Source organism: Phasianus colchicus, chromosome 7, assembly GCF_987193195.1.
Source record: "Phasianus colchicus chromosome 7, bPhaCol1.hap1.1, whole genome shotgun sequence".
NCBI classification, from domain to species: domain Eukaryota; kingdom Metazoa; phylum Chordata; class Aves; order Galliformes; family Phasianidae; genus Phasianus; species Phasianus colchicus.
In genome coordinates, this window is record NC_143442.1 from 22,360,548 (window position 1) to 22,373,265 (window position 12,718).

Genomic DNA, 12,718 nt, shown 5'->3' on the forward strand with positions numbered 1-12,718 from the left:
AGATGTGCTTTGAAAGTTTGGAGACATCATCGCCCAGGGCAGGTTTCACCCGTTTGATCTGGAGCTGCCTACTGAAAATAGTGTGGATTTCCTGACTACTTGTCATCCCTCCTCCTCCTCCTCCAGCCTACAGACTTGGCCAGTTGCGTAGCATCACGATTAAGCTCACCACTGACGCATTTTGTCTATTCCACATGTATGTCCTGTTCCCTCCCTCATGTCCCTCCCAAACAGCAGCAAGCTGACACTGACCTGAAACTCATCTGATACATTTTCTTTCACCCTGCTAAGAAACAGCAATCAACACCAGAAATGTTTGTTTTCCCTGTTAGTGCAAGCTACATTGAGAAATGTGATTCCACACCTAATTTATAACTACAGCTTATAACTCAAAGAGACATCAGGGCGCTGTTTCTTATCAGACAGCAACAATTTTCTCTACTTCCCCCCCTCAGAAAAAATGATAATACAGATATCTAAACTGCAAATAAGACATCAGCTTTAGGAAAAAAACTGACTGAGATGATTTTACACAATTCTCTAAGAAGCAACAACTTATGATGGAAAGAATAATGCAAAACCCCAAACCCATCACTAAGAGCACTGCAACTATCTCTAGGTTTGTTTGCTTTTGACCACAAAGCAAAGCAGGATCAGCACCCTCCAAGAAAGCACAGGCCTCTCTGTCCGTGCTTCAGTTAAGCTCCTAAGCCAACCTTCCCATTACCTTTGTTAAACTGACAACAAAAATGGTTGGTATGGACAACAAGACCAAGACTGCAAAAGTGCATAAATTCAGAAATATGAGAGCCCTTACATGAGCTCATCGACGTAGCTGTTCCTGGAATATAATCATAGTACTTGTGATTTACTGTGCACTAAACCTTAACAGATAGTATCACAGAATGGGGAAAGGAGGAAAAACAACAACAACAAAATACAACAAAACAACGAACAGTGCTTCTTCATCACAAGGAATTTAAATGAGTGAACAAAGTCAGCATCCAATCATTTGGATAATGCAGACACTGCAATACCAGGAACGCAGAGGGCCACTATTTCCTTTGGGACAGAGATGAAAGAGCCACTGACAGGAGCAGCCACTGATTCCAATCCACATAAGCATCTCCAATTGTGCTCACTGCAAGAAAAGCACCAAATTAAAAAAAAGAAAAAGAAAAACGAGCATATCACAGCAACAATCTGCTTCACTCTTAAACAGTTGCTTCTGCACAGGGATACACGGCATTTTAAAGCGCTTCAGAGAATATCTCCTACCAACAACCGTCTGCCTGAAAGGCTCTATGAATGGGCAGCACGAGACGCTACAATCACGGGGGGAGCAAAGCCAGACACAATCAGACAATGGACCTGTCAAAAATCAAAGAAATGGCAACCGGGGCCGCGAGCAGCCCGTGCCGCAGCCGTGAATCAGCTCTCCCGAGCCAGCAGCGCTTCCACGCGCGGCGCCCGGCACGAGGCGGTGCAGGTACCGAGGCTGCTCCCGCTGACCCGCTCCGGGCAGCTCCGAGAGGCTGGGCGCTCCCGCACAAAGGCAGGCCCCGGCCGCCCGGCGGCCCCCCCGCAGCGGCCACGTCCGTAGCGGCTGCACGGACAAAGCCCGGACCTGTTGCGCCGGCTCCCTCGGCTGACGGAGCTCTGCCCCGCCGGGGCCGCCCCGCGAGGCCGGGACACCGCGCCACTCCGCGCCCCGGCCGGCCGGCCGACACCCGGCAGAGCGGGGCACCCGCAGCCGCCGGGAAACAAAGCGCGGCCAGGCCGCCGGGCCTGCGCGGTGCTCGGGGCCGGGGCCGCAGCTGCGGCACGGGAAGAGCCCCCGCGGGCGCGTACTCACCGGGCTGCGGCGCTCCGGGTGCCCGGGCGGGCAGGGCGGACGCGGGGCGGAGTCGGGTCCCGCCCGCTCCGGCCAGGCTGCGGCGGCCGCCCCGGCGAGGGCTCCGATCCCTCCCCCGTCGGCAAGGAGACGGCGGCCACGGGCAGCCGACCCGCCTCCGCCCGCGCCTCGGCGCCCGCCTGCGGGACACGCAAACGCCCGCCTCTCTCCCTCCGTCGGAGCCGCCGCGGCAGCTGCGCGGGATCCGGCCCGGCCGAGAGACGGCAACGAGAAGCCCCACCCCGCCGGGAGACAATGCGCGGCCGCCGCCCCGCTAGGGGGTGCCGCGCCGCCGGCCTGCAGCCCGCCCCTCCCAGCTGGGGTCCGGGCTCCGTGCCGCTCTCAGCGCCGCCGCGATGGGGCTGCTCGAGTTCCAGCGGCAGCGCTTCTCCGATAAACGCGTCCACTGTGTAAACGAGTCGCTGTAAGGCGTGGAGGCCTCGCTTGCCAGTGACTTTGTAACTATCCGGTCTGCAGACAGCGTGCTGAGCGCGTGTTTAATTCAAGGCAAACTGACCGCAGGTGGAACCGATCAGTATTAATGTCCTGGGCAGATGTGTTATCTGCTACTTCCACCTCTGGCCCTTTGACACTGGTCTCAATAACCACACAACTAATTACTTCTTTGCTCTAGATCATAGCTGATAACTTCCCATCCTTATCCAGCCTTGGACAAACATCCTGACACTGTTAAGCAAAGCTAAAACAATACCAGTGAAAATGTGGAGTCTGGAAAGAAACACTGCAAAGAAAACCAGCCCACACTCTGCTCCCACTTCCAACTTAACTGTTCAAGGTCAGGTTGCTGTCAGTCTTAAAGCTGCTGCTGAACCCACTGTTTCTGGACTACGTAATGGCACTTAATAACAAAAAAAAAAGTGGCAAACTCTATTGTAACAGGCATCTTACTCTTACTATTTGCAGAATGACTGAATATAACTTACTGTATCTTACTCCAAACACAAGAACTGTCTCAGAGGCTACAGCTGCTTGGTTTCTCCCCTCTAAACAGCTTTGTGGAAGCCCAGCTTCCCTGCCAACCCACAGCCCACTCATGGGCAGAGCATGGCTGTGGCACTGACCTCAGCCATCCCTCCTCTCAGCAGCACAGCCCTTCTGATGCTCAAGAGCTAAAAACATAGAGTTGTCATTAATATATTCTGAGATGATCAAAGAGACAGGGCTCATCAGCCTGCTTTTTTGGGTCTCTCTTTCCTGTAAGAACGTTTGCAACAGCAGAAAAAAAGGAAGAACAACAGATGAACATCAGAGCCCAGATGAATGTACTTTGGGCTGTGGATCACAACAGGTAAACCATTCATGCATAGTAACATGAGCACGGAGATCTGATGGGTTTCCTTGTTGGCAGCAAGGAGTGAGGATCTTGCCCACAATGTCAGCACACCGAACCCTCAGCCTCAGTTTCAAGTTTCTGCAGAAGCAGCCAAAATATGAGTGTGGTCTCAGCAGAATAAGATTCTAGATGTAAAGAATTTTATACTAATTGGCTTGAAATAAAGGAGTAGTTTCCACTATTATTGAAAAACAAGTTAGATGGGTGCAAATACATTACTGTATCTTCCTGGAGGTAGAAACTGAGGCCACACACCCATTTGCCCAGTTGAATTTCATGTGGGGGGGAAAAAAAAAGAAGCATTTGAGAGATCTTTGATTAGGGCTCCACTTCTTTGTTCCAGGAGCCACTGAGCATCACTGGTGGTAAACACCCATTATTTTGAGAAGAGGGCTCAACCAAACGACTGAACTTTTAGAAGAGAAAGGACCTCCTTGTATAATAAAATAACATACTATAATGCAGCACAGCATTATACAATTTAGTGAGTTATAATAGAATATAGCATGATATGGCACAATACAGCTGTAATGCAATGGAAAGCACAGCAGTGACAGCAGTGCAGCAAGGTCCCAGGCTACAACAAGTGAGTTTGTTCAAATGTAACAGCCGTAGGCATAAAAATAAAGGAAAGAAGCTGCCTTACCTTCAGAAGGCTGTAGGAACACGAGAACCTCCAGTAAGATACCCTCACCTCCACTGCCACCACTTAAATGAGGTCTGGGGAGGTCTGGATCCTGGCTGCACCCCTTCCAGTTACTCAAGTGCATTGCATACACCTGAGCTCCCCTGGGTTGGCCCTGCCTTCCCACCAGGTGATCAATCACTGGTTCAGGCCCTGACTTTAGCATCTCCACTACAATAGAACAGTGTGGCACAGCACAGTGTGATATGGTATGATATAATACAACATGGTACAGTATAGCATGATATGGTACAGTATCATGCTGTGGGTTACAGGTCGGACTCAAACCTGATTGCAAATGGGGTTCTAACAGGCTGGCAACTAATCACTAGTGGGATTTCTTTTCCTAGGGCTCCTTTTCTGGGGCCAGTCCTCTTAAATAATGTAGTTGCTGCACTCAAACATATACTGAGTAAATTTGTGGATGATGCTGAATTGACAGGAGCTTTTGGCAGGGAGATCTTGACACAGGCTGGACAATCACTACCTGTGTGAAATTTATGTCTCAGATTCTGCATATGGGTTGGACAACCCTGGTTATACAAACGGAGTGAGGGACAAGAGTCTGGGAAGCAGCCTGCAGTAGCTTTAATGCTTTAAGACAGAGCAACCCAATAGTTGCTCTAATCTATGCCGTGGCTAGAGCTGTGCTAGTTTGAACACCAACATGTTGTAACAGGTTTTCTGACTCTTCTTTTCCGTGTGTCCTCTGCTGAGTGATTTGGCAGGATAGAATCTGAGATTAACAATTTTGTTTAAGGTCCTTCCGGAAACCCAGAGGCATAGTTAATGACCTTTGCCATGTGAACTACCAGTAAAAGGAAATCATGGTGTATATTTGTTCCAAGGATCAATTTGATTAAAACGAGCCTTCGTATATGTTATTATTTTCCAGCAAGCATGCCAGATTTACCCAACCATGAATAGAAGTAAATACGCTGAAAACATCCTGAGCCTTGGGAGCTTTGCTGTGTACCAGCACAACAGAGCCTTTGTTACAGGCAGAGCTGTGTGCTCCCACAATGCAGTCACTGCCTCCAGCTTCAGCTGCTGTGCTTCCCGAAAAACCAGCCGCCAAGGAAAACCAAACCAACCCCCACACGCTTCCAGTGGATAGCAGCTCCTCACTGTGACATTGGCCCTGGATGCCACTAGGTGTGACAGGACCACCCTGTGCAACACCCCAGAGCAGCTTCCCACAGCTTTGTTCTAGCTCCATGCAGCACTGCTGGACACGGCCTTGCACCAGGCAGGCTGGAAACCCTCCAGCTGCAAGGATTTACAAGCAAGCTGCTTTGCTTGTTGTTTGCTTCCATATCTCTATGCAGCAGATAGACGCTTGTTTTCACCTGTAGCTCAAAAATGGCTGTGAAGGTTAAATTAGTGTAAACTAGCTTAAGTGGCTAGAGGTATAGATTGCAGACTATTGCAGTTCATAAACTGTGTATACGGTAAATCAGAAAATAATGCACTGGGATTTGTACAGGCTGGCACTGATGAACTGAAAACAAAAACTAGAGAGATCCTGTTGTGGAGTTTTGTGATCACAATGAGATGGTATCACTTTATTCACTAGTGAGCAGCAGACATCTCCTACTTTAAAGCCCTGTGTGTTTGTCATGCAGGCAGAGAGAGTCTTGTTGGCAAAACAGTGGGAAAAGTCCCTCCTATCTCGTTAATCAGTATTGGAAGGCTTGAGAAGTGGAACTGACAGAAACATACAAGCATTCAGTGCACATTCAGAACATCACAGAAACAAACAAAAGATGAACACAGGGTTGAGTATGTTACTACTCACTGAATTCTAAAGGTAGCCACATTCACCTGCTAATTAGGACAAAAAAATTTAATGCAACTTTAAACACAGTGAATAGTTTTTAATCCTGAACTGAGGAGAGAGGGTTTTTGTTGTTGTTGTTTTCTTTTTCTGAAGTAACTGCAACAAAGCCTTAAATCGTGCCCTTAGTAGAATCCCAGACTCAAGTCCCAATAACCCAACAAGTGAGGTTCCATTCACTGCTCAGCATGGCTGGCACTCTGCAGAGGAAGCAGGCTTTGAAGAACCTGTGTTTCATTATGCTCATACTTACACCAAGCGGTGTATCAAACAATCTTGTAAATAGCTGTCTCAAGTTGGCAATAATTTTGAAGTTCCTTGCTGAAATCATTTTTTAGAAAAAGTGAAAACCTTTGTTTTACAAAGGTCTTTGTGTGAGTGACATGTCGCTAATGAGACAGGACTATGAATCTTTGCAAGACTCTGAATAAACTGGTTTTGTGTCTTTTTCCATATGAGTTTTTGTGTCTGGGGAAACAATAAAGCATACCCTGATCTTATTGTATCCTTCCAAGTACCATTATAGTCTGTTGGATTGTATGTCCTGCAGCAAGCTCTGCAGTGACTTATTACTTTGTCTAATTACTTTTTATTCCCTATAAAATGCTTCATAAGTTGTCCATTTCTTTCTGCTGAGGAAATAAGGGCATTCTTGTGAAAAATAAAAGTGTTAAACCTATATTTCCTGGGCAGGTATCAGAGAAATATCAGAAGTGTTTCATGGGAAATGAAGCTATCTGTGTCCTGCTGCACACATTTCTTGAACACAGTTTCCTCAAGGATTTATTTCATCTTGGGAAGGAGAAATAGTTTCTGGTTGTCTGCAGAACCTGAGACTCCATACCATAAGGGGAATGCCTTCGTTTCTACAAAGGAAATCTGTCCATAGCTCCAGCTGGAATCTTTTTGTGCAGTAACAAGGATATGGATCTTGATCTGGTCTGTTCGGACAGAAGGTACCAAAAGCAGGAGACAGGCATGCCTCAGGTCACCTTTGTGGCTGCGGGGAAGGAGATGAGGACTAACTCACCTGTCAGGTTGTGCCATCCCACTGAGCAGGCTTGGTGAGATGTCTGCAGCATGCTCAGGTGTTGGTTGGCTCAGTGTGATCAGGGGTTAGTGCTGTGCTGCTTGCTGAATAAAAGGAACCACTGTACTCACCACACTAGGTATCATATGAGGCACAACTACTTTGAAAAACATGACTGAAGCGCTAACTCTAGAAGTAACAGAGAGAGTGTGATTGTCAGCAGTGCTTTTCAATGACTCCTATGTTCTGTTTGGACCTCACTGTGTCCTTCTGCTTGCACAAGAAAACAGAACAAACATATTTTTCTCACGAGGTTTGATTACATTGTGACTCCCTGCAGCCTGCTTGCCCTAGCCATGGAATTTGTTAGCATCAGCCTGTCACAAAGACTTTATACAGACCACCACCTTGTGTTCTTTCAGTTTCAAAGTGAACTATTAGCAGTATGTAGCAAAATGTCTCTGAAGTAAAGGAGGTTAGATGAGGGTAAAAGTCAGAAATCAAGGAAGAGTTATCCTATACTGTAGCTTGTATTTCATGCAGTCCTAGGGAAAGGAGGACAAAGAGGGCTTTATACTTGTGTTCATTCCCAATATTGGATGATTCTGGATTCTGGCACACTACTGACCAGGAGTTAACTGCTGTGATCCTGAGAAGAAAAATCTCTGGTTTTGTCTTGGGAGTCTGAATGAGGATCATTTGGAAAGTGAACAATTAAAAGAAGAGTCTTCATAGTATGCCTTTCTGTAGTGCCTATGTTAACTGGACATTTACGGATTCAAAATACGTTCTCCCTCTTCCTTCTTGTATTTCTGACTTTACAAAAAGCAGCTAGTTTCCAGGGCATGTACTGACACTAATCACAATCATTGAGAGCCACAGTGAACTGGAAGAGGATAAGAAATATGAGCTATTTTTAGAAGTAATAAGCCAGAGCTCCTCACACTGAGAAAACTCATTTCTAGAAGTAAGTGCTGGAGCCGGTTGCAATCCTTGTGTGTTTGCTAGTCTATGGATGTTCTTACAGATTCCTGACTTTCAGTTTATTATGTTTATTAAGCACTGAAGGAGCCTTAGATGCAACCTTTGTTACCAAAGAGTGGTTATTTTACCAAGATTGAGTGTTGTTACTGTTCTGTTCCTCAGCATTTGGTGTTCACCCTGTGCCTTAGAAATGCTCCTCAAGGATAGAATTCAGTGGCTAAAGAAATAACGATTTTACAAATGGAAAGAATTACATCTGTAATTGGGAAGTAACATATTCTGGAAAGTGTGGAAATTATTTTTCATTGCTTCATCAAAATTGCTGTACGTGAACTAATGTGTTTTGAAAGAATGGTCTCAAATGTAATTAATAGTGTTGATTCATAACCTTAAAATATTTCTGAAACTTTAGTCAGAATGGTCAGGATTTTCAAACACATCCAGAATGCCTCCCAGCCTAACTGTGGGACTTGTTTCTCATCTACAGCAATGTTTTAAAATCCCACTGATCGGTACTTGTTCTGTTCTCGCTTTGCCCAACTCACAAGCAGCTTGTCACCCTCGGGCTTTCTCTATCAATTCTCTGCACACACACATCAGAGGTCACCGGGAATCAGATGCTATACTGATCTCACTCACTGGTCACGCACTTTACAAGCAGGCTGTTAAAGTCATTCAGGCCACTTTGAGGATAAGCTACTATTTCAGTGGAATATCAATAATACTGTCTGATCCAAAGTGCTGATCATTTTCTAGTCTGAGGCAAGGATTTCTCAAGTTTTTCATCCTTACAGTTTTTGGTGTTATACAACAGCTGAAATTTGGATGGAACTGTTGAGTGCTAAATTAGGTACTTGGCACTTCTAGTCTTCTAGTACATGAACATAATTTCAGAACAGCTCATACTGAGAGATGGGAAAAATAGGGCAGAGTAGAACAAAGTCATGCAGCAATCTTTACTTAATAAGGTAACACTTAAAAACTTCCATAAAAAGATTATCACAGAATGTTGTCCTGCACTGAATTAGTGCATGTAACAAAATTTTACAAAATATGTAACATGCATTTCTGTATGTAAAGAAAGAAAAGGATAAAAAAATTCCTTACAGGGTCATAGTATATATTACTTTATCTGATGATTGTTCCTAAAGAAAAAGCCATTACAACCTTCCATATCCTCCCCATGAACCAGCGAGCAAGTTGAAAAGCCAATGAATTAATTCCTCCTGATAACTTTCAGTGCCACAAACTGTGAGGAAGCTTATCAATGCACACAGACAAAAGAAATCTCAGGGAGCACAGCCAGTGGCAGCTCACAGACAGGTATGCAACTCCATTCCTAGGGCAGGGTACTGCAAAAAAACATTTCTGTACTTACATTACGTATGAAATTTAAAATTTATCTTTTTGAGTGTACACATACTCTGACGGCAAGTATTGATGTACTATATTGCTTCAGTAAGTACTTCATATTTTTAAGCAAAGATTATGTTTTTTCACCAAAGGGAGCTGTCTGGGCATTATCCTCCCTCTGCCCAGAGCTGAGCACACAGCAGTGGCCCTGCAGCGGAGCTCCCTCCAGGCTGTGCCCACCACGCACAACCTGGCCAGCTGATCTGAATGACTCCTGCATCCTTTTATGACGAGCTATTCAGGCTGCTGAATTTGTCTTCAGGCTGCATGGAAAAGTAACATCTATTTGGAACGTCACACTAAGGCCTTTCAGTAAAACTATGGCAGTATCATTCTTTTTCAGGTTTTGCAAAGTTGTGTTTTGAGATGAAGAAAGATATTTATCCTGAATTAAATGGTCACCTGGACTGAAGGCTCCTCCAGCTCTGTGCTACTTCAGCAGATGCATTATTTTCTAAGAGATTTAAACTATTTCTGACTTTTATTACTTATTTCTACTTGGCCTTACACTTCAGGATTTTTGAAACGTTTGGTTTAAATGAATCAGAAGTATATTCCAAATACAGATGTATTTGAAACAAGTAAATAAAGACAGGGCCATGGGACTGTTTTCCTTACCCGTTTTGCAAGGATTCTGGTTGATTAACATTATTCTATGAAATAATTTTTTTTCATTCATCTTATAAATCTTTTTTCATAATTGATTGTGGCCATCTTCTACACTTTACTCATAAGAAACTTGTCTGTCCTCTGGCTATAATTAGTGATTGAATCCAGACTCCTTTTTGCCTTTTATCCTAAAAACAAATATTTTGTTTCCAGTTTCCTGCCTTATTCATACAGTCATAGAATGGTTTGTGTTGGAAGAAACCTCAAAGATCACCTAGTTTCAACCTCCTGCTGCAGACAGGGTTGCCAACCACTGGACCAAGCACCAGATCAGGACCTCATTCAGATTGGCCTTGAACATCTCCCTGCAGGGATGGGGATCCAAAACCACTCTGGACAGCCTGTGCCAGTGCTCCACTGCCCTCTTTGTGAAAAACTTCCCCCTGACGTCTAATCTAAATCTTCTCTCCTTAAGTTTAAAACCATTCCCCCCTTGTCATAGAATAGAATAATAGAATCTATCCTATCATAGAATTTGTCCTATCACTATCTACATCTTTTAAAAGTTGTTTTTCTTCCAGTTTGTAATCCCCCTTTAAATATTGTAAGGCTGCACTGAGGTCTCATGAGAACCTTCTCTTTTCCAGACTGAACAAGCTGATCTCTCTCAGACTGTCTTCATAGGAGAGGTGCTCCAGCTCACTGATCATCTTTGTAGCCCTCCTCTACCCTTTCCAAAAGCTCCACATCTTTCCTGTGTTGGGGACCCCAAACCTAGTCACAGTACTCCAAATGGTGCCTCATAAAGGCAAAGTAGAGGGGAGCAGTGACCTTCTTTAACCTACCGGCCACCTGTCTTGATGCAGCCCAGGATACAGTTGGCCTTCCAAGCTGCAAGCACACACTACTGGCTCCTGATAAATGTTTCATTTACCAGGACCCCAAAGTCCTTTGCAGCATGTCTACTCTTAAGAAATTCTTTTGTACACATATCTGGGATTGCTGTGGCCCAAGTACAACATCTTACACTTGGCCTTGTGGAACCTCATTAGATTTACAAGAGCCCAGCTTTCGAGTTTGTCAGGGTCCCTTTGGATGGCAAGAAAACAAGCAATAATTAATTAATAACTATAAAAAACTGTTACAGTTCATTGGAAAAAAACTATAAAAATTTAGATTTTTCAGGACTGACAAGAATGATTTGGAGTGTTTAATATCTTGACATTATAGCAAACTTTCCTAATACATCTTCCACTTAAAATTCTTGAGTATACAGAGCTTGTGCAGTCAGAGGTAGTATCCTTTAAAACCTTCATTAGGCAAAGCAGGGCCCACCTGTTTCATTGGCTTCTGTGCCACACAGGCCATCCATCAATCCTTCCCACATTCTTATGCCTGCTGGTGGCTGCCACCAGAATCACTGCCAGCCCTTCCTCTCAGCCTTCATCATCTACTTCATCAGCTCACACCAAATCTCTTCTTGGCCTCCAAGCTTACTGAAATCAGTCAGAATTTGTAAACTGCATGACAAATCCCCAGACTGCCACATATGACTTCTTTCTTCATTCTTTCTAATTTTCAATTCATTGTAAGAAATTAAACTATTTTTGATAGAATAAGAAAGAAAAACCTTTTCATAATTCTTGTTCCAGTCCTGCTAAGCCCCACAAATACAATTACTTCTCTTCTATTGACAATCCAAGGTGATACTCATGCATGTGAAGTTGCTTTTTTGAGCAGAATATCTGCAGAATTAGAATTGTTGCACTGGAGTGCACTTTTTGGATCTGCCAAGAAGAAGCCCTGCTCATTTCAGATATTTCCATGACTCCACTAGCAAAGCTATGGTTTAGTCTTTGGATCACCTATAAACCATGTAAATACATCAGCAATAGGAAAGATTAAAAATCAGATTTCTAATTACCAGAAGTCCTTTGGAATAGCACAAAAAGAGCTTTTAGCTGCAGGAAATAGGAGTCAAACCAACAAACCTTTGGATCCCTCTGTTATGTGTAAAGCAGACATCAGAGACCAGCCCCAAATTACCCCTCACAAACACAGCTCCATTCCCAGAGCCAGAGTGTTGGATGCTTACCAGGTCACAGCCACAAACGCACAGCATTTCTGCTTCTCTCACAGAGCACAACACAGACCCACAGCTTCAAACATTTGCAGCAGCTAATCTGCAGCACAGAAGAAAACAAAAAGCAAATGAAAGCCCAGAGTCTTTCTGTTGTTGATGTAGTTGGTAAAGGACAGCATTTTATTTTAAGGTTAAACCAGATTATACCTCAAAATTTTCAGCCTTTAGTAAGTTTCAAGTTTTTCTATTCTGCATATTCATCAATACACTTATTTTTGTCTGTGTCTGCTATGCATTTTTTCAATTACATTTTCAGGCTTCCTTGGCAGAGCATGCCTCTAAAAGTCACTGATAAACTACAGTATCTTGAGTGCTGAGCTGCTGCACAATCCTGTAAATATATAATCTGCATTTCTAATTTCAGGTTTAAATGCAAAAGGAAAGGTTTTTTTCTCAAGACCTTGCAAAAATCAAAGACTTCCCACTTAAAGAATCTCTTAAAGAATACAATGTGCAAAACAGTTGTTGCATTAAAAAGATTTTCTTTTTAATGTTATATTATTCTCATTTTCATTTACCATTTTACTAGCAATAAATATCATCAATATTGAATTCTATATATACAGTAAAGTATAATGAGGTTACACCCAACCACACAAAAACAAAACAACCTAATAAAAGCAAGTAACAGCTTTTATATTATTAAAAGTATATATAAGCTCTACTTATTGGTAAAGGAAACAGGCTGCATGCAATTCAAATGCAGGAATCACGCTTCCTTTTTCATTCCGTTTACACATAACAAAGCAGAACTGGCACTTGCTTGCCA

The 12,718-nt window shown here is 43.8% G+C and overlaps 1 protein-coding gene across 5 annotated transcripts in view; it reads right to left on the reverse strand.

Annotated features, from left to right (window-relative positions):
* SESTD1 (SEC14 and spectrin domain containing 1) overlaps nt 1-3,953 on the reverse strand; it is a 52,916-nt gene extending 48,963 nt beyond the window's left edge. For 2 of the 5 annotated variants that reach the window (XM_031601361.2, XM_031601357.2), the window contains exon 1: nt 1,856-1,993. The gene's annotated coding sequence lies outside the window, so the exon portion shown is untranslated. Of the gene's footprint in view, nt 1-1,037; nt 1,142-1,855; nt 1,994-3,894 lie in introns of those variants that run through there. The other 3 variants (XM_031601359.2, XM_090144105.1, XM_090144106.1) reach the window with 3 other exon arrangements.
* Between the last annotated feature and the right edge of the window lie 8,765 nt (nt 3,954-12,718).